Raw genomic sequence first — 22,356 nt, 5'->3', positions numbered from 1 at the left:
GTTGTTGAGTTCCTCAATTGGGGGGTTGTCTGATGTTTCTGCACGATTACACTGGATCATGTGTCACTGAGAGGAAGACACCGCATGGCAGAAGGTCAATATAATTCGTCACTGCTGATGGTGGCCCTGGTCACCCGGCTGAGCCAGTTGGTAAATTTTTCCGTTATGAAGTTTCCTACTGCCGTACACGTGGTGTGACTTTTTAAAGTTTTCTTCACAGTCAGATCTCTAAAAACATACAGTCGGGTGAAAGTCTCTAGGGGTCTAGAGCGGCTCTACGCTGCGAGCAGGCACCAGGCTTCCTAGGCAGACACGCAGGAACGCGGACCTCACCTGTGGGCGTGGTCCCACGCACTCCGCCCCTCTAGAGAGGCCCCACCCCTCCCACGTGGCTCCGCCCCGGGGCGCTTAAGGCGACCACGCCTGGAGAGTTTTCCGCCCCGCGGGCTCCTCCGTGGTACGTAGACACTCGCGGGTTGAGATCCGGGAAAGCGTCAGTGGGAAGGAGCTGCAAGTCAACCTCAGCGCCCGGGTCCCCGGTGCCAGGTGAGTGGGGGTCCCCGTGGGCGGCCTGCCGGTGCTGGGTGTTCGCGCTCGGCGGGGGGTGCGAGGGTCCCCCGAGGCCAGGACTCGGTGTTGAGCAGGGTCTGAGCTGGTGAGCCTGGGACCTCAGCGGGTGAGAGCTTGGGGGTTGGTTCAGGTCTTCCCAACTCCGTGCGCTTCCGGGAGAAGCTTGAGCCGAACCCTGCCGACCGAGAAGGCTGTCTTTGAGAACTTTGCTCCGGAACTGCAGGGCGCGGGTTCCTGGACCTGCCACCCAGGGTTTATATAAGGCAGGGTTCCCAAGTGGTTCAGAGAATGCTGGATCGTGCCAAGTGTAGTGTTGCGTTGCCTGCCTTTCTTAACGCGTATCCAGCCAGGATCCCTTCGCCCCTGCCTACGCGCCGGTTCCGAGGAACTCTTGGGCTTGGCTCCCCCACTTCCCGTGGGCTCAGGCCGGACTCCTAAAGACCTAACTAGGTAGGAAATAGATCTGGGGGGGCGGATAGCTCTAAGCTCAAGCTGGGGATTTCTCTCACCGCCCGATGATCAGTGGGTGTCTCTGAAGATTGTGTTTCTGGGACCCTCTAGTGTCAGCCCAAATCGTCTGCTCCCTTTCTAGGCCTTGTCCTGCCGGCACAAGAGGGATTTTTGAGCAGGAGTACCCCGGGGCTACATTGAAAAAAGCTACGAATACAGCCCTACACAAAATCAGTAAATTTAAAATTATGAGTTTTTTTTTTTTTTTTTTTCTGGTGGGGTAGTGTAACTCAATTGAGCTGTTCTCAAGTGTAAACACTTTGTAGATGACTGTGTGTCATTGTCAAAAGGTTGGGCATGTCTGGAGCCTCGTAGGACAGGGCCTGCTGTCTTGCTCACCCTCAGCTTGCTTTCATTATGCTCCTTCATTATTTCTTTGCTTCAGTCAGTTACTGAGAATTCCAGGAGGATTAACAACTAGGCCATTCCCTCAATGCTTGTCTATGCTTAGTGTTCTCTAACCAGGCAAGCCAGGTGAGTGAGGGCAGTCTGTTGCTCTAACACAGAGTGCCTACTTTGGATGCAACCATTCCTCCCTGACCCATCATTAATCTCTGGACCTTGATTTCCTCATCCATACAATAAGGATAACTATAATTCCTATTTCATAGGCTTAGTGTGAGGATTCAACCAGTTAATTTTTTGTTGTTGATTTTTTGTTTTTTGAAACACGGTCTCCCTCGGTAGCCCTGGCTGGTTTGGAACTCATAGAGATCTTGCCTCTGCCTCCTGAGTGCTGGGAGTAAAGGTGTGTGCTAACTGGCCCAGAAAGTTAATGTTTAAAAAATTATTATTATTATTATTATTATTATTATTATTATTATTATTATTATGTTTTCTGAGACAGGGTTTCTCTGTGTAGCCCTGGCTGTCCTGCAACTCACTCTGTTGACTAGGCTGGCTTCAAACTGAGTGATCCCCAGCCTTTGCCTCTCAAGATTAAAGGCTTGTACTACCACCGCCCATCTGACTATTTATATTATTTTTAATTGAGTTTCTGTGTGTTCAGATGCCCTGGAGATGGAGTTATAGGTAGTTATGAGCTGCCTGTCTCTGAACTCTGGTCCTCTGCATGAGCAGTATGCTCTTTTCCAAAGAGACATCTCTAGCCCTATGAATTACTCTATTTTTACAATTTTCTGTTGTTTTTGTGTAGCCCTGGCTGTTCTCGAACTCAGTCTATAGACCAGGCTAGCCTCAAATGCAAAGTTCTGCTTGCCTCTGCCTCCTGAGTACTGGAATCAAAGGTGTGGGCCACTTCACCCAGCTTACTTTTACAATTTTTTAAGTATATTGTATTTTGCGTGTATGCGTGTTTTTGCCTGCATGTATGTATGTGTACTATGTGGGTACCTAGTGCCCTTGGTGTCCCTAGAGGCCAGAAGAGGGCATTGGATACCCTTGAACTAGTGTGCAGACAGTTAAGAGCTGCCATGTGGGTGCAACATGTGCTCTTAAGTGCCAAGCCATTACGACAGCCCCTTGAGGGTTATTTGGGTTTTTTTGGGGGGGGTTATCTGTCTATCCATCCAACCATCTGTCTGTCTCTCAATCATCTATTTTTAGGGATAGGGTCTCTATATGTAGTTCTGACTGTCCTGGAACTTGCTGTGTAGATTGGGCCAGCCTGGAACTCAGGGATACACCTGCCTCTGCCTCTTGAGTGCTGGGATTAGAGGCGTGTACTAAGTTACATTTTTTAACAGCTCCACAATGCTCAGGTACTGACCAGTTAGAACAGGTAGCAACTGGTGCATCACAGTGGGATGGATGATGCTTGGATTAGGTTACCAAGGTAAGGCCTGGCTTGTGAGTGATCAAGTGCAGCTGCTAGTGGATTGCAATGGTAGCAAGAGCCGAGGGTGCAGCCGGTTTGAACTGCTCTGTCTTAGCACACACCGCTCCACCCGCTTCCCTCCATTTTGCTCGTTTCTTATTCACAAATCATTTGGACCACTTCTGCTCCCCGGTAGGAGGGATAAGACATGCCCTCTTGCTCTGCCTTGTCATTGGTCCAGTTCTCTTGTATGACCAGGTGTCTGGTCCTTGTGACATCTCAGTCTTTGGAGCACAGAGACTATTTCTGAATCATCTTAGTCTTTCAAACTGCCCATGGTGAGCCTTTCTTTTAAAGTGTACAGGAAATGTCAGCTGGATGAGAGGCAGGCAACGTCTTTGTGGCTTGAGTATTGGTGGAGCTATAGGATAGGCAGAGAATAGTGGGGAAGTGAAGGAGAAATGCATCCAGACTGAGGGGGAGGGAGAGAGGCTGAAAGTGCTGGGTGTGGAGTTTCATACCTGTAATCCCAGAACTCAGGAGATGGAGGCAGGAAGATCAGAGGTTCAAAGCCAGTTTCTGACACAGAATGAATTTGGGTCGAGAGAGACGACTCAATAGGTGGAAAGCTGATGCTCACAGGCTATCCTCTGGTATGCACTCCCCCGCTCCCCCAGGACACACATGCACACAGAATTGGTAAATGTAATTAACACTGAACATCTTCCTGGGTGGGAGGGGGTATGCACAGTGAATTGAGTGCACCCTGGGTTACATGAGACCTTGGCTAAGGCACCTGCAGCCGAACCTTCCAATCTGAGTTTGAGCTTGAGTTTTCACATAGTGGACAGAGGGAACTGACTCCTGTAAGTTGTGGCTTACCCATGCCTGTGTGTGCGCACACACAGGCACACAAACAGATAAAATTTAAATGTTTAAAACAGAAACAAGCAAGTTCAGCTGTTTTTGTAACCATGACAGGGAATAGAAAGGGCCTTCTCAGTTCAATTGCTTTGTCTAGAAGGCTTTGATTGATCAGTGATGCCTGAGTGTTGTGACCCAGGAAGGTAATGGCAGTTTGGGATGACAGGAGAGGGAACTCTGTGGGAGACAGAAAAGAAACCCAGGGTGGGTGGGATTGCATACTTTGTTCCCAGACGACCTAAGACTTTCTCTTCCCTTCCTAGCTGCTTCTCTCCCTCGTGGGCCCAAAGCAGTTCCTGGCTCTTGGTCTCATGGGAGTGGGAGAGTCTGGGTGTGGCTGTGTTTCGAAGGCTCAGCTGAGGAACATACTCCATTTTCTGTGACTCTTTCTTTATGGCCCACTGTCCTTCCAGAAGATAAGGAATTTGAGTGGTGCCTACATAGGACAGCTCTGAGGATACAGGAGATCTAGGTTCTCCTAGCGGGAGTTGGTATTTGTAAGAACAATTGTTGAACTTTGTTTGGATTGAAACCTTTCCGTAACCTCTAAAACCGGTTAGTCTACATCAGGCATGTTGATCGTAACTCAGGAAATAGAGGTCCCAGGGTCACTTGGTTAGTTGTCATGGGGGAGAAGTCTGGCTGTAGAGTGGAATGGCCAGCTTCTGATGACCCTTCACACACAGATGTGAGAAAGAATAGAGAGAGGTCAGGGCGGCTGAACAGTTAGGGAATGGACTGGAGAGTCCTGGTGCAGTGGTTATGAGCACTTATTAGGGGGCTGAAGAGTTGGCTTAGTGGTTAAGAGCACCTGTTGCTCGCTGGGTGGTGGTGGTAGCATAGCACCCATACATGTAATGTAATAAAAACAATTGGAGGATTGGAGGACAGTTTTCATCTGCAGGCTAACCTGGGATAAACCATGTAACCATGTATATTTGTCTGGCTGACAAATGGTTGCCTCCAATAGAGAGTCAGATGACAAGATGTTTGTGGAAGGGTTTTGAGATTAGTGAGAGCGGTGATGATCTTGTTGATACTGTGGTTGTGTTACCAAGGAACCAGGAAGCTGACAGTGGAGTGGCCACCATCAAGGCTGTCTCTGTGATCATCAGTGTTAGCTTTTTGGGATTGAGCTTTTGAAGGGCCCACTGTCTTAGCAGCAAAGAAGACAGTTGAGGGGCTCAGAGGCCTGAGCCCCACCAGTGGAGGTTGGCTTGCAAGACAGAGGGATGAGACTTCAGGGTGGGGGTAGAGAAGACACTGGAAGCTGTTCATAGGAAGATCAGGCAGGCACATGAAGCCTGCTGTGTGAAGCATCCTTGGAGGAGAGGGATGTGTAAGGAGGCAGGGCCAGTGTTAAGGGGTGAGAGTTTGCTGTGTCCACCACAAAGGGCACAGTTATTTTTAGGAACTAGGTGACAAGGCGTGTTTCTGTTGAAATCTTTAGTGAGTGTCCACTGCTTGTCCAGCCAGTTTTGTAGACACAGAAGGAGATGGTGTTATTAGGGATATCGAGGTCCCTCTTTGGGTTCTCAGTTTTGTTATAAAAAAAAAAAAGAATGTAGGAAAGGGCTTGGAAGGATGTTCAAGGACGTCCTTATTAGAGTTGGGAAGAAAAACAACAGAGTAGGCAAATAGAATCTCAGTAGTTTCCAGGAGGAAGGGATGGAGAAGAGAAGTCATGCCTTTAAGAAAGCAGGCAGATTCAGTAATAAGGGTCATCAAATAGCCACATGGCAGAAGGAGAGGGAGGCTTTGGAGAAAGGGGGTGAGAAAGCCCAGAGAGTCTGGAAGAGCATGGCCAGTCTTTGGCCAGAATCTGAAAGAAAAGGAGAGAAAAAAAGAAGGGGAAATTTTGCTTTTCTAAGTAATGAAGAATGGTGTGAGTCGAAGCACTGTGTGATGGAAGCTCCATGGGTGACTGCACAGGCGATAAGTACATTATTTCACTAAGGGAATTCCTCCTATCTACTAGTCCTGACTTTGAGTGAACTAGCATTCCTGAGGCATGGAGGCATGGTCTCTTCCCCAGGTGATTGACAGGCCCAGCTGTTTTAACTCCTAAAGAGGAGCCTATAGCCTGCAGTGATCTAATCTTTGGAGTAGACCAAAATGCCATGTGTCTACCCAGGGCTAGTGGTAGATTCCATCTTTTTGACCTGGAAGAAAGCTTTCCTGTAATGGGCTTCCACAGAGCTCTGATAGCCATCTTCAGTGGCCTCCCAAGCCTGCTGCAACACTAGGTTTGCCTCCTGGATATCCCAGAGAGACTGGATGAGGGCCCAGTTTGGAAGGTGGAGAAGGTCATGAACTCCGATTGCTTGTTGCATTTCAGTGTCTTTTGAGATTCTAGAGGGTGGGAGCAGGACTGAGGTAGTATCTAGGCTAGATAAGCAATTTTGTCTAGGTTATATTTGAAGTCAAGGGCATGGTGATGTTAAAGAACTCCCTGGAATCGCTGAGTAAAGGAAAATGAGCAGTCACAGGAGCCAGTCACAGGAACCAGGGTCATCTTGCTTCAATAGACTTGAGGAGTCATCGGTGGCATTGCTGCGATGGGTAGTGATGACACAGAACAGCTGGAGCAGATATGTGCTGAGCCTCATGGGAGCGACTGTGTGAAAGGAGGGCAGGGTCAGGTCCTGTTTCCTCAGCTCACCCTCTTGACTCCTTTATACCTGAGGAGAGTGGTGGAATGCCCACAGCCCCTGTACCTCATCCTGCAACTTCTGTGTATGACTTGTTTATTGCCACACTTTCTGGGTTACTGTTGCTCCAGGTCAGCAGCTGTGGAATGTTCTCAGTACAGAATTACCATAATTTATTCAGTTTTCTCCTCACTGGTGGGTAATGAACTCTTTTCCTGTTTTTATTGACTTGAAGCAAAGTAGGGGCAAAGAAGCTATCTACTTTGAATGCTCCAGAATGTATTTATTTAGGAAGTGTTTACATTTTTAATGCTTTTAAGTTCTTTAAGTCAAGAAATTTTGGGATTCTGACTTCTTTCAATAGAGTTTTAATGATTTTTTTTTTTTTCTGTTCAGGAGCCATTTCAACTTTTATCCACTCCTTCTTTTAGTTTGTGTTCTCTTGTCATTGAAAAACCTGTTATGTTCAGCACTGTCCTTTGGATATAAAGCTAGCAGACAGTAGTATGGGTTTCCATACTGTCTTAATTATGGTTTCTATTGCTATGAAGAGACATCATGACCACAACTCTTTTTGTTGTTTTTGTTTGTTTTTTTTTTTTCCTTTTTTCACAACAACTCTCATAGAGGAAAACATTTTCTTGGGGCAGGATTATAGTTCACAGGCTTATTTCATTGTCATCATGGTGGCAGTTCGTGGGAAGACATGGTGCTAGAGGAGCAGCTGAGAGTTCTACTTTTGATCCATAGGCAGCAGGGAGAGAGAGAGAGAGAGAGAGAGACAGACAGACAGACAGACAGACAGACAGACAGACAGACATTGGGCCTGGCTTGAGCATCTGAAACCTCAAAACCCATTCCCAGTGACACACTTCCTTCATCAAGGCCACACCTCCTAATAGTACACTCCCCATGAGCCTAGGGGTGCCACTTTCTTTCAAACCACCACACCACACATACAGAGTGCCCACCTTTGCCTTGTCCTATGGTCACTCTAAGTCAGCTAAGATGTGGGGATTATTTAGAAAAATCATCCTGAGTTTCCAAATTGGTCATGTAGTGTCATGAGTAGTGTCATGAGCAGTAGAGGAGCCAGTCACAGGAACCAGGGTCATCTGGTGAGGCTGACTGCTTCATATTTGGGTCCTGGGCTATGATTGGTGAGAGAGCAAACATCTCAGACTGCATTAAATCCTCTGTGACTGACTACCTGATGTTAAAGCGTAACTTCAAATTCAACTTGACTTTTCCTTATCCCTGAGAGATGCATCGAAAATTCTCACTGTTAAACTGATTGTGGTGGCGTGGGCCAGCAATCCCAGTATTGGGGAGACTGATACTGGAAGTTCATGAGTTCAAGACCAACCTGGGCCATATATGAAGGTCATATATTTATTAAGGACCATATATTTAAGGCCAGCCTAGGTTACACAGTGAGTCCTTACCCCCCACCCCCCAAAAAAGGCAACAGACCAAAATAATTCCCACTGTAATTTTATCTTAGTCAAGCTCCATTTGTCCTTGGCAAGAGTTCTGGCTTTTATGAACTTGTCTTTCATGTTTGAAATTAACAGGTGTTTCAGGTCTGCTTCGTGGATGGTACTGTGTGGTCTTTGCTGTTTGGGTCTGTATTATTTATGTTTCAGGAGAAGAAATAACCAAGAGGTGGGATAATTTTTTTTTCTTACAATCCTAAAATTAATAGAAACACATTTTACAAAACAGCAAGACTCGGGCATTTAGAGGCAATGTTCCCTGGCTGACTTCAAGCTGTGCTTTTGTGCTTTCTGTCCAGTTTGGTAGTTGTTTCTTAGCCTGTTGATAACTGTAAGTGCCCCTCCCCCAGTGTCCTTGTGGTCCTTGTCCTTTGGACAGCCAGGCTTTTAGGAAGAATGGATAAAATGGGGCTCGCCTGTAAACTTTAGGGGAGGGACTTGAAAGTCTTAGTCGGTTTTCTGATGCTACGATAAAACGTCTGAAGCCGGATAACACGTAAAGAGAAACTGATGAACAAATAACAAAGTTCAGCATTCTGGCAGCTGCTTGCTACGCCATAGAATGGCAGAGTAGGAAGGAGAAGTAAGAAAGGATGAGGCCACCGGTGTAACAATAGCCAGTTTCCACATCCCATTTTTTGTCACTTCTCAGTGCCATTACACAAAGGTGGGATGAACCATGCGGGAACCATAGCAGAACCAACCGTACCAGCACCAGGACAGAACCTCTCCTCCTACCCCTTGCAGCTGGGCCCCCTTCCTGTGTGTCCAGGATTGTGTGGCCAGCTCAGCTTCACTGATCACATTTCCTTCCTCATCTAAGGCAACAAGATGAGCCTTCCGTGTCCTTCAAGGGAGATGACAGTGCAGTTAATATACAAAAATACAGAGGGCAACTGTCTCCATCTCCAAGTGCTGGGATTATAAGCATGTGCTGGGGATTTGAACTCATTTCCTCATGTTTACATAGCAAAGCACTTTTTCTGTTGAAGCATGTCAACCATCAACATGTTTTTGATATTAATATGCCACATCTCATTTTTGCTTACTTTTTATATCTTTGTCTTGCCCTGAATTTCAAATCATTTTTACTTAGAATTTTTGTTTTTGTTTTTGTTTTTGTTTTTCGAGACAGGGTTTCTCTGTGTAGCTTTGGAGCCTATCCTGGCACTCGTTCTGGAGACCAGGCTGGCCCAGAGATCCGCTTGCCTCTGCCTCCCGAGTGCTGGGATTAAAGGCGTGTGCCACCAATGCCCAGCGAAATTTGTTTTTCTTATAATCAACATATGTCTGGTCTTGGAGAGCTAGAGGGTAGCAGGAGGCCATGACAGCTATAGTCTTTAAGGCTTTTGTCTTTGATGGAGGAATTCACACTCTTGCTGATGTGGCTGTCTGTCTGTGTTGTCTTTGCTACTTATTATATTTGGAGGTTATTTTCTTTCCTTCTTGTTTCTTGCTACCTTGGTTGATTTCTCATCGCTCCTTCTCCATTCCTTCTGTTAGGATTCTGGCTTATTTGTTTATCCCAGGTGGGCTTACCCGCTCCCTTCTTCAGACATCAGAGGCTGGGTTTTACAACTTTCCCATGAGGTAGTCCAGGTACCAGGCTCCTAACATTGTTGCTTCAAGCATTTTCTAGAGCTGTGGTTTTCAGACTTGTGCATGTGTAAGGCTTGCTGAAACACAGTTCTAGATCCCAGGAGCTAACTGGGGCATGTACTGTGTGTCTTTATATGTGTATTTATCTGAGTGTTTTAATTCTGGCAGGTGCCTAGGATGTGCTGATGTGTCTAGCCTCAGGGTCACACCTGGGTAACGCTGTCTGCGCTCCTTTACCTTCGTAGTCCAGATCAACCTACTCTAATACTTACTGACAGGCACTTCTGAGCCAATGTGGGGCCTGGGAACATGGTTCTTAGAGTTTCTGTTTGTCAGGTTATAATGAATCTTCTGTTCCTAAAGCAAGACAGGGCAGATGGTTGACAGATGACATTCAGAAGGTTCAGGAACACCACCCACTTCTCTCCTTAATTTGAAACTAATGTGTTTATCCTCTTGCCATTGGCTGAGCTGGCACTGCACAGGTTAGGGAGTGGAAACGGAACCATATGTTGTAGCAGCCAGAAGCCAGCCAGGCATACAGCAGGGCAGCTCTGTCCCTTGGGTGGAGGAACATGCTGGCAGGCCTTTGCTTCCTTGTTGATGCTTGGGAGTACTCAGCCTCCTCCCAGAGGCCAGGCCTGTAAGCACCCTGTGGTCTGCATTAGAACCACCCTCAGGTCTGCAGCCCCATGGGACCAGGTGGCCCTTCTAAGACCCAACTTTGGGATGGAGAGTTCTTGCTATGCCACCTTCTCCCAGGTTGCTTGCTTCAACCTCAGATATGACATGTAGGGCACTCTTGTCGTGGCAACAGACCTGTATGCCCTGGCTGAACTAAGGCTGATGTTTGCTGGGGTTCTTCACATTCATGAGAGATGAGGTTTATGGCTGCCCACCCCAGTTTCTCTGGGTCACACATAGTTCCCTGGAACTGATGGTACTTTGTGTATGACTCAGTTATGTGGGAGTTGTTGGGAGATCACCGTCACTTCCTCACTTTGGTTTTCTCAGGTTAACCCTCATGTCTCCCAACTTGACCTCCAGTCTGGGAGAGTGGAATGGAGCCCAGAGTGTACAATGGCAGCTTGGGCTGAAATGCATCGGACAAGACGTCAAGTGATACAGTTTTAGGCCTTGTCCTGTCATTCCCAGCCAGCCCTGAGGAACTCAGGCAGGTCTCTCCTGCTTCCTGGACCTTGGCTCCAAATAAAACAAGCCATTGATTCAAATGATCTCAATGGTTCAGAATTCTGGAGCAATCCAAATGCCACTGAGGATTGGTTTTTTTATTTCTAAGAAGGTTCTTTCAGATTTACTCCCTCAGGCTCACCCCCATGGTGAGGCCCTAGTGATTGCTGTGGCCACTCTCCTGCCAGCTTTGCCCAGAATTTCTCTAGGTTGGGCAGCCCAGGAGACAGTCTTGGATGGCAGTGTCTGCTGTGCAACCTGGAGAATAATTGATGTCAGCGCTGCTATTTTTAATTCCTTCTGTGTGGGTGGGGAGCTGAATGCTGCCTCCACCTTCTGTGGGCTTTTTGTGTAGTGCCTGAGAAAATGCAGTCAGGGTTGGAGAATGCTGCCCCAGGGCTCTCTGGCTGTGTCAGTCACTTAATGGCACCCATGACCCACATAGGTGAGGTTAGTGCCCCACGATCACAGGGCGTGGGACTCTATAGACCTGGAAGAGCTAGGATGTTCCTTCTCTTCTCACATCCTGTTTGGGATGAGAGAGAGAAGGGAATCTTCTAGAAGGGTACTGCTTGTCCCCCAGAATCCTGGAGTCTACCTACAGAGAGGCTATCAGGGCAGGTGCTGGCCAGGTGAGGAGAGATGAGTCAGGGACTTGTGGTCTTGGCGGGATGCAGCTATGTTGAAGATCCCAGTGCCGACTCCATTGGGCGGTGTTGGGAAGCAGCAAGGAGATACGGCTACCCAACAGCCTGCAAGAGCCATCATCTCCCTGGGAAGCCAGGAGAAGCGATCCTGGCACTGGCCTTTGACCGCCGAGTCTTGTTCCCTGGTGTGTAAAGTAGGGGTGGTAGTGTGATACACACCCATGAGATTGCTCGGAAGGTTATTGAGGTGTCTAGTGAGGAAATGTACATGCCTGTCCTAGGAACTTGACGAAAGGGGTGACTAGAACATTCGTGATCATAGAGAACATGCTAGGCCGAGTTCTAGAAAGAACCATCATTGTGAGTGGGAGGTCAAGGTAGCTTGCTGAAAGAGGTGGACCTCGTGTGGCCTCAGGAAAGGCTAGGAGACAGCAGGGTGGCTAGCCATAGGAGCATCTGACCAGTTGTTTAAGATGGAAATTGCCCAGCTTGGCTGAGTTGAGGGACATACATTTCCTAGTTTCTTCTGTCACACACATACCTTGGGGGTGTTTTGGACCTCCTGTCTGTTTGCTGTTCCTCAGTGGCCCAGTGTAACTCCTAGTCTGGAATGACAGCCACAGAGGGCCAGGACCTGATAGAGAATCCTATACCTGATTGGTCTGTGCGTTCTCCAGGAACTTACTTTCAGTTTCTGGCAGTGTGACTGTCCTTTGCACCACTGAAGATTCGAACTGTTAAGGATGGTTAAACCACAAGGCTTCTCGGCAGGGCTTCTCGTGTCTTCCGGGTGTAAAGGCACTAAAGCTGCAGAGTGGATAAATGGGCAGTGGGTGTCCAACAGTGTTGGATCAGGGTCCCTGCAACCTGTAGGTCTTGATTTCAGCCACTGTCCCTTGCTGGTGCAAGAGGGTGTTAGAGGTGCCTTTCAGAGGAGAGAGATAGCCTCTAAGAGACTTAACGTGGCTTAACAGAGGGCCCAGTCCTCTTGTTCCATTTCTAAAAAGGTTTAAGTCACAGATGCTCTTTGCATCCCTGCTGTTTCCCCAAGGATGCAACTCTGAGCTACAGAACCTTCATGAAGCCTAGAGTTGAGGAACCCCAGAGAGTCTGGATCTACCTGCGACCACTAGAGAGAAGAGGGTTCCTCACACTCTGGTGTAGCCCTAACACTGCATTCCATCCTCCCATGCTTTACCATGCCCTGCCTCACCCACCCTACGCCACCCCACCCCACCCACCCCCATGGGAGAAGGAAGAATGGCTCTGAAGTACCTGTGTGTTTTCTGGAAGTGCCTGTGGTGTTCAGCCTTCTGTTAGGGGAAGACTAATGGGCCCTCCTCCAGTGTGGGGACAGGGTGGGGGGGTGGGAGGGAGGGCAGAATCCAAGGACACTAATCTCCTCCCCACATCCAGCTAAGCTTTAGGCTTTCACCTCCACAGCCACACTGCTTGATAACATTGGCATAAAGGAAGGTGTTTTGTATCCTTTCCTCAAGAGGGTCCTTAAAACCCTGTAAGCTTTGTGTGCCACCAAACTTCTTCCTGTGCCTATAGATGGTGATGAACAAACAACTAGCAACACTGAGAACAAATGGTGTTTCAGCTTTTAGGTAACCAGTGTTTGATTTTTTGGAGAATGTGAATACAGTAACTCAATTGTGCAGGAATAGTCCTTTATTTATTTATTTATTAGTTAGGTGTCAGGGTCCCCTTCATATGTAGCACTTTATGTTGCATTATAAAACTTGCAGCTTACAGAATGAGAAAAGTCAAACTATATTGAACTGAAAGGCTTAAAATGAAACCAGCTGTCTCCCAACACACCCTCCCCTTTGTCTACTTCTGTGCAGGTAACTGTTTTTCTAACAATATCTGTGTTTAAATGATAGGTTATTTGTTATTTTATCAAGTTAGATATTACTTGCTGCTTGGATAGATGAGGAATCAATACATATATCAGTGTTAATGGAATTATTATGACTGTAAAATGTATGGCTCACTGCTGTCCCAGGCCACCTGTATGGTTACACGTGCAGGGCCACCAAGCTTCCTGTTCCTTCAGTGAGTCATCCCTCCCCTTGCGCTCGGGTTTTCCCGCACTTGCCCATTGCTCTGAGCTGGACTAGTTGCTCCCCAAGTCTTTTCTTGTTTTCTTTTTTTTTTTGGTTTTCTGAGATAGGGTTTCTCTGTGGCTTTGGAGGCTGTCCAGGAGCAAGCTCTTGTAGACTAGGCTGGTCTCGAACTCACAGAAATCCACCTGCCTCTGCCTCCCAAGTGCTGGGATTCAAGGCGTGTGCCACTGCCGCCCGGGTTTTGTTTTGTTTTGCTTGAGCTCCCCAAGTCTTGTCCCTCAGCTATCATCTTGGGACTTCCTTTTTAAGTTTTCTGTGTTAAATTCCCCTTGCATTGGGGTTCTTTTATTTCCTTATACATTCTCATTTTGTCTCTTTAGGAATTTCTAGAAAAAGTAGGTGGGAGGTAGGGTGCTTTTTGTCTTAAGTCTTTTTGGAAAAGTCTGGCATCCTTGATAGGTGGGCCATTTAGCTGGCTGTAGGAATGAATGAAAAGCTGAAACGGTTTCTCCGTTGGAAATTTGAAGAAACTGTTATCTTCTAGTGCCCAGCAGTGGTTGAGGAACCCAGTGTCATTCCATTTTCCCCTAAAGAACCTTGGCTCCTTTCACTTTCTGAATGCTTGCTTGTAGTATTGTTTCTATGCCTGAGTGCTCATGTCAGGTTCATGAGCTTTGCTGATGGTCTCTTTTCAGACATTGGATCACCACCAGGTTGCTCCTATTATCTCTTTGGGTGTTAGTCAGTGTTCTGATATCATCATCATCATAGATGTTATTAATATCTGTGTGTGTGCCTGTGGGGAGTGTGGTCTATAAACATGTATGTGCCTCTGTGTGTGTGTGTGTGTGTGTGTGTGTGTGTGTGTGTGCACAGAAGCCAGAAGAGAACTCTTTTTGAGTGTCCTCCTCTGTCACTGACTGAATTGGAGCTAGGCTGGCAACCAGTGGGTTCCAGGAATCCTCTTGTTTTCACCCTACCTCCCAGGACTGGGCTTACAGGCACATTCATGGCCATGGCTTGCTACATGAGGGCTGAGGATTTGAACTTGAGTATTCACGCTTGTGCAGCAAGCATCCTTACCCACTGAGCCATCCCCAACCCTCACAGTGTTCTTGTGCTATAACTGATAAATTTCTTGCCTCAGTTTTTCTGACCCTCCCCCTTGGAACTCATTTTAGATCAGTGGTTCTCAGTGTTCTCAATGTTGTGACTCTTTAATACAGTTGCTTGTGTTGTGGTGACCCCTAACCATTAAATTATTTTTGTTGCTATTCCATAACTACTGTTGTGAATTGTAATGCAAATATCTGACATACAGATTATCTGATATGTGACTCCATAAAAGGGTCGTTTAACTCCAGGGGTTGGGACCTACAAGTTGAGAAACACTGTTTTAGATCAGAATATTCCTACATCTCTTTATATCTGTTTGTGGTTGTTAGTGCTTTTCGTTTGTGCATTTCAGTACATATGTGCACATGTACGTGGAGTCCAGAAGCCAGCCTCAGGCGTTCCTCGGGGTCTCTCAGTGGAATCTGGTGTTCTCTCCAGGGATCCACTTGCCTCTGCCTCCCTAGCACTAGAACTCTAAGCATATGCCACTGTGTGTCTGGCTTTTCATGTTAGTACTGGGGATTGAACTCTGGTCCTCATGCTTAATGCAGAAAGCACTTTACTGACTAGAACCTCTCCCAGCTACTCTTGCTTGCTTGCTTATTTCCAGGATAAGAAGCTCATGTAGTACAGACTGGCCTTAGACTCTCTATGTACTTAGGCCCCTGACCTCCAGAACCTCCTGCCTCTGCTACTGAGTGTTGGGATTACAGGCATAGCTCACAGCAACCAGCTTTTTGTTGCTCTTTTATCTCTAGATTTTTTTTCCTGACTTGCTTTTCTAACCTTTTTGTTGAATGGTAGGGTTTGTTTGTTTTTTATTCCCTTTATTCACAAATTTATTTGCCACTGATCTATTGCATTTTGAATTTCTAATGTCTAAAAGACAACTTTACTGTTTTCTTATTGTTCCATGTGTGTGGAATTTTCCTTTTGTTTTGTTTTATGGATAGATTTTTCTCTGTGTCTCTGAGCCTGCTAATTGTGTTCCCTCATTCTCATCAATGGCTCTCTTCTCTTGTTTTGGCCTCTCCTGCTCTTATTGGGTCCTGTTCAGATATCCTGTGATCCTTTGTCTATTTACATATATAGTGCCCAGTCCTTGGCATTATTATACCACCTCTTTGCCCTGTAGCTCTGGTCTTCTCCACCTCATTTGCCCTTGCCTCAGGCATAGAGCCTAGCTAGAACTCTTAGTCCTTCAGTGCCTTTGATAAAAGGAAGCATCCAGGTGAAGGGGGTCCCTCATGAGCCACTAACCTGTGCTGGTGCCATGCCCTTTGCAACATAACACCTGTCATGGAAACAAGAGGTTCAGGGCTGGGTCCCTTGCTGTGTCATGATGGCATGCCACTTCCCCCTCCCTGGTTGTCAGTTTCTCCATATGTAAGTGGAAGGAAGAGGTGCGGTGGGTAGGAATAAACCGAGTCATCTCTTTAAAGCTACCTTGGCTTACCAGCTGGGCTGAATGCTCAGTTACCTGCATGCATAAATCAGGTCCTTAGCTTTCCCCTCCCCCAAAGTTTGCATTGCTGGCTGGGTGTGTTGCCTGTCCAGAGAACCCACCCCAGCTCTTATTATCATGACTCATGGTGACCATGGTGACTGTGTTGTCCTATAATACAAGTGAGCCGGCCTTATCTGGGCTCCTTCTCCCAGGTAGGAGGGAGCAGTGAGCACCTGGTGGTTTTTGTTGTTGAAATGATTTGTTGTAGTCTTAGTGGTTTGATGCTCTTCTTGTTAAAGATGCTGACCAGGCTGAATGGGCTAGTCCTAGACCTCAGCCAGGAAGGGATCTGGAGGAAGGAAGGGAGAGGTGGCCGCTGTATAGATTAGTCTGTAATCCCTGCTCTTGCAGGCCATGACTGACTTAAGATGTTTATTTGTGGCAGAATACATGCCATGAAGTTGACTATTTTTACTAATTTTAGGTGAGTAGTTCAGTGGCAATGAATGTTCACTTTGTGTGCAACCATCACATCACCATGACCCATTTCCAGAACTTTCTCATCATCGAAAGCTAACTATCCCCACTTAACAGAACATCCCATCTCCCTCTTGCCCCAGCCCCCGTGGCAGCGATATCTTTCTGTCTTTGAGTGGAATCGGGCAGTATTTATCCTTCTATAACTGGCTTATTTCACTTAGCATTCTGGGTTTAAGTTCATTCATGCTGTACCTTGTGTCAGGATATCCTTTGTTTTCAGAGTGAATGGCACATTTTCTTTTTGTTTTCTTTTTATTTTTTTAATTTATTTTTTTTCACATTTTCTTTATCTGTTCATCTTCGACACTGGAGTGCTCCCCACTTAAGCACTTGGACTGTGGATAATGCTGCTAGGTGAGAGTAGTTCCACCAATAACTGTGCAAGGTCTTGTTTTTGTTTGCCGGAGCCTATGGTAGTTCTGTGTTTAGTTTTTTAGCTTCCTTTCTTTCTTTCTTTCTTTCTTTCTTTCTTTCTTTCTTTCTTTCTTCCTTTCTTTCTGGAGCCTTTACTGTTTGCCACAGTAGCTGGCCATTTTGCTACATGGCTTGTTTATCTAGCAGTTTGATCTCACAGTCTTATAACTGTCATGTAGGGACACTCAAGGTGTACATAGGATTGTGCCTTAACTGGGGGTGATCTGTTTGCTTGGTGTCTCTGGCACTGGTGGCTGTCTGTGGTTTTTTTGTGGCCCATTCCTCTACAGGTGGAGCAGTTGTCTGCTTGGTGTTGTCTTCGTGTTTTTACTTTTCCCTAGAGGGGAAAGAATGTCCACCTGCAGTTGGATTGATCTCACCCAGATAAGCTCATCTGGCTGGTAATCTTAGTCACACTGGACCTGCTCTTGCTACAGGAGGCAACATTTTCAGGTTCTGGGGCATTGGGGCCAAGGACTGTATCTGGGGCATTTTTGGAGGATGATGGATGGCCTGTCTCAATCTTTGGAATGTCTTTTCCTCTACTCCTTTGATTGACCAGTGGTGTCCCGCGCCCGCTCTGTATTCCTCGCCAGCAAGAAATACACGCAGGACACTCGGATCCTTCTGCAGACAAGCTTTAATGCATTAGACTGAACAGAGACTGAGCAGAGACTGAGCAGAGACTGAGCAGAGACATTGAACCAAGAAAACCATCCCTATATAAAAGGCTGACCAGCCACCTGGGACGTATTACCCTATGAATGGCTTCAGCTCCTCAGGCAAAAATGAGCCACGGGATAGGCAGAGATCAAAGGAATGGAGATTACCCAGCGCCTGTGAAGTAATTCACACCTTGGTGTCTTCAGGCAACATTATAATGCAGGAACCGGCTTCCTACACAGTGGTGTCTTCAGGCCCCGTGGCCCTGATGGCCTGTCAGCCCTTCCATCACTGTATGGGCCAGCTCCCTGGTAAACAGGTGCATATAGAAGTTGGATGAGCTTAAGAGTTTTGATCCTTTATCCCTTGTCTGTGCGTCATAGCCTGACTTCTATGGCTACTTGGAGACACCAGTACTAAGGGAGCTGGTCTCAGCCTGCTCAGATTAACTCTTAGTAGAGCATGGGGTCAAGCAGTTTCCCATGGTCTGGTCTCTCTTTAGTTGTTGGAAGGATTGCATGGCACAGAGGTGGTAACTTGGCATTGCACGGTTTGTTGTGCAGACATATCTCAAGCTCAAGGGGACTTAGGAAAAACCAGGTTGGGCCTTGTGTGGGCTGGAGAGACCAGCCACCTTGGGCAGCTCGAACAGTTGTCATCAGTCCACAATGTTGAGGCCATGACTAGCTGGTCTCTTTGACCATACTTCCTAAACAGTCCTGGCAGACACTGTTTCAGACTCAGGTGTGACTGATAGTGGGAGGTGGTAACAGAAAAGTAAAACCCGTATTCCTCGACCTGAACTTCACTCAGAAACACAGCTCAATTTTGGTGTGGGGGAGTATGTATGGTTCCCTTCCTCCCTCCCTCCCTCCCTCCCTCCCTCCCTCCCTCCCTCCCTCCCTCCCCTCCCTCCCTCCTCCCTCTCCCTCTCCTCCCTCCCTCCTTCTCTCTCTCTGTCTCTCTGCCTCTATCTCTCTCTCTCTCTCTGTCTCTCTGCCTCTCTCTCTGCCTCCCCCCCCCTCTCTCTCTCTCTCTCTCTGTGTGTGTGTGTGTGTGTGTGTGTGTGTGTGTGTGTGTGTGCGCGCGTTCAAGTACCCAGAGTCCGTAAGGGTATGTGTTTGGGTAAGGCAGAAGCTGGTGTTGGATCCACCCCCTGGAGCAGCAGTTACAGGTAGTTGTGAGCTGTGATGCTGGGATCTGAATTCTGTCCCAGTGCTTGTTCTTCACTACCTGAGCCATCCTTCCGGCCCTGTGTATATGGTTCTTTAAGTTTTGCCTTGGGCTGCTTGGGTCACTGTGATGGAATACTATGAATGAGAGACTTCAACCGCAGAAGTGTTTTGCTCACAGTTCTGGAAGCTGAAAGCTAAGATCAAGTGTCAGTGTCTGCTAAAGGACCATTTCTGGATTTATAGCTGGCCACTCTCACTGTGTCCTTACATAGTAGTCACTCTGGCCTTAATCCAGTTCAGGAGAGCTGTACTGTTGAGACCCAGCCACCGAAGTACTCTGCTTCCTAAGCCCTTGGGTTTCATCTGGGAGACAAATATATTCTTTTTGATACTGCCCGAGGCCATCAGCTAAAAGGACATGGCTTCAGAGGTTCCTGTCTGCTCTGTTGCTTTGTGCCTGTGGTAAGGTTGTACATCACAGTGTACTCTGTTCGGTCACAGCATGCTCACCTTATGGCACCTGAGATGAAAGAGGAAAGCCTCAGATCCTGATGACTCCTTCAAGGACATATCCCCAGTGACCTAAGACCTACTAGCAGAAATAGCCCAAAGTTTCACAGCCTACCAGTACTGCCACAGGGACTCAAAACTCAGCTTGTAATATGTGGGCCTTTGAGGGCCTTTCTTTTTTTTTTTTTTTCAAAGATTTTATTTATTTATTATGTCTTCTGCCTACATGCCAGCAAAGGGCACCAGATCTCATTCAAGGTGGTTGTGAGCCACCATGTGGTTGCTGGGAATTGAACTCAGGACCCCTGGAAGAACAGTCAGTGCTCTTAATGGTGGAGCCATCTCTCCGGCCTCAAGGGCCTTTCTTGAGCCACATGATAGAACTGCCCTTGGCATTCTCTGTCTTCAGACTATCCCAACCTTACCCCCTTTGCCCTGCCATGTCAACTCCCCTCCCCTCCAGTCCCCACAATTCTCATTCTTTACCAAATGCCCCAGGGTCCTCTGGGGACCACACCCCCAACCCAGTTTGGTGTTTTATATTGGGACAACTCAAATGAATGAAAGTTAAAATGATGCTATTACTATTCCTATTTAATAAAGGTTAGAAATTGAGGCACAGAAAACTAAGTAATCTGCCCAAGACCACCCTGGATTTGAACTTGAGCAGTCTGCTTTCAAGTTTTTCCTACTGTCCTATATCGTCTTTAAGAACATGGGGCTTAGCCAGGCGTAGTGGCGCACACCTTTAATACCAGCACTCCGAGACAGAGACAGGCAGATCTCTGTGAGTCTGAGGCCAGCTTGGTCAAAAAGTGAGTTCCAGGACAGCCAGGGCTACACAGAGAAACCCTGTCTTGGAAAAAAACAAAAACAAAGGGAAGAAGAATACAGGGCTTGCTTGTTTATCATTAGGTATATTGTATATTGATTCCTGATTTCATGCTATTCCATCGCACCAGTGTTTGTAAAGCTCAGCCTTTGGAATTATATTCCTAGGGCCAGTATGTTCTGCAGAGATGCAGATTAGTGGTGAAAGTCCCAGAAGTCAAAGCCAGATGGCCAGAGTTTGAGTCCCGCCTCTACCATTCACTGGCTGTACCTTCCTCATGCCTACTGCTGTTTGAAGGCTGTTGGTTTTAGGATTGTGTACCTGGCATGTCGTAAGTGTTTGATAAATGGTAACGATTGGCATGGCTGAATAAATCGAGGCAATTTGAGGGTAGAGTTAAGCAGGGGCCTCTTTGTGACTGGACTTTTCAGAGCTTTCATGGTGCTGGCATGAATTGGGAGGCATTGGTTAAACACATAACTGTATGTACCATTTTATAAGGTTTTTACACATCTGTCTGATCTTTGACTAACTTGACAGTGTGTAGGGTGGTGTTGGAGTGGATAACCACAGTGCAGGCAACACTAAATTGTGTGTATATCACACTGCTTGCTTCTTTCTGTCTGGCAACCCCAGCTGTGCTGGGGTCCAGGTTAGGCCTAATCAGGACTGTTGGGATAGTGGATAGTAGACACCCAAGAGTAAAGAGACAACTGTGAAATTGGACAGATTGGTACCTGCAGAGAAGATTTGGATCTTGTATGTTCTAGTTCTCTCTGGCTGCCACCAGAGTTGACAGTCACACACTTGCCCTGGGTGTCCTGCTTTACAGAATGGTATGCAAAAATACATAGTTGGGACCTTATTCTGCCAGGAGCTAGGACTTCAGTGCTGATTGTACTGACCCTTGCCCACTGTGTGTAGGCCAAACATCTATGTGGTCCTATAAATCAGTTCTCAACCCGTGGGTCTCTACCATTGGAAAACACATTTCTGATGGTCTTAGGAACTGAGACACTGCTCAGTAACAAAATCACAGTTATGAAAGAGCAACGAAAATAAAGTTATGGTTGGGAGTTTCTAAGACCATCAGGAATAATGTGTTTTTGTGATGGTTGTGAACCACAAGTTGATAACTGTTGCTATAAATGATTGTCAGAGCAAGTGAAGGTGAGGTTTAAAAGGGAAAATGACTAGAAGTGACATGGCCAGCCTCACTCAGCTACTGACCATCAAGGCAGAGGCCAAGCCTCCAGCTTTCTTTCTTTTTGACACTTAAGCTGTGTTTCCTGGATGTTGCATGATCATGGGGACAAAGCTGCTGGCCTTTGTGTCAGACCAAAGCCCTGGAAGGTAGTCACCACAAATAGCAGGGAACATTGAGGCTTGCTCAGGACCAGATGGTCTAGGGACTGGAAAGGCCTGGGTGAGTTGGCTGTCTGGTCCCCTTGCCTGGACTGGTACCTTCAAGTGTTACATGTTCCCACTTCCCCTAAGATGATCCAGTTTCTGAGTCCTGTGTGTTGGCATAGAAACCCAGGATTAACATGTAGTATTAGAGAGAGAGAGAGAGAGAGAGAGAGAGAGAGAGAGAGAGAGAGAGAGAATATATTTAAAGTTGATAGTACTTAAAAAGTTACACAGGAAATAGTTTACAATGCCTGGGGTTTTCTTAAACAAACAGGAAGAAGATAGGGTCTAGGGCAGTGATTCTCAACCTTCCTAATGTTGAGACCCTTTAATATAGTTAGTTCCTCATGTTATGGTGACCCCAACCATAAAATTATTTTCTTTGGTACTTTATAACCGTAATTTTGCTGCTGTTATGAATTGTAATGTAAATAGCTGATATGTAGGATGTATTGTCATTGATACAAATTGACCCAAAGGGGTCATGACCCACAGGTTAAGAACCACTGGTCTAGATGAATCAAGGGTTGAAGATTTATGACCCTGTTCTGCTTATATAAACTCTCCATGTCAGTCATTGCTCATCGGCACCTCCATCATGGGTCATTCCTTGGAATTGCAAAGCCATCATTGCTTACATGGTGTGCCTGGCCAGCTCAGCTGACTTTGAATGCATGTGTGGTAGGGTTTGGGCAAGTCTGGCTTCCCTTCTCTTTCTTCTTCCCTCACAGCCAACAGCCTTCCTTGATCTAAAAGCTGGATTCAGTAGGGGGAAGGATGTTCTGTGGGCAACTCCAGTTCAAAACCTG

At 46.8% G+C, this 22,356-nt stretch overlaps 1 protein-coding gene across 3 annotated transcripts in view; it reads left to right on the top strand.

The window, feature by feature from the left end:
• Positions 1-392: 392 nt before the first annotated feature.
• Positions 393-22,356, top strand: part of Anxa11 (annexin A11) — a 44,630-nt gene continuing 22,666 nt past the window's right edge. Inside the window, exon 1 of one of the 3 annotated variants that reach the window (XM_027389086.2) lies at positions 393-546. The gene's annotated coding sequence lies outside the window, so the exon portion shown is untranslated. Of the gene's footprint in view, positions 547-871; positions 1,021-22,356 lie in introns of those variants that run through there. The other 2 variants (XM_035452266.1, XM_027389087.2) reach the window with 2 other exon arrangements.

Source organism: Cricetulus griseus (assembly GCF_003668045.3).
Source record: "Cricetulus griseus strain 17A/GY chromosome 1 unlocalized genomic scaffold, alternate assembly CriGri-PICRH-1.0 chr1_1, whole genome shotgun sequence".
Taxonomy (NCBI): Eukaryota; Metazoa; Chordata; class Mammalia; order Rodentia; family Cricetidae; genus Cricetulus; species Cricetulus griseus.
Note: the sequence above shows the minus strand (reverse complement) of the source record. Positions and strands in the feature narration are given on the sequence as shown.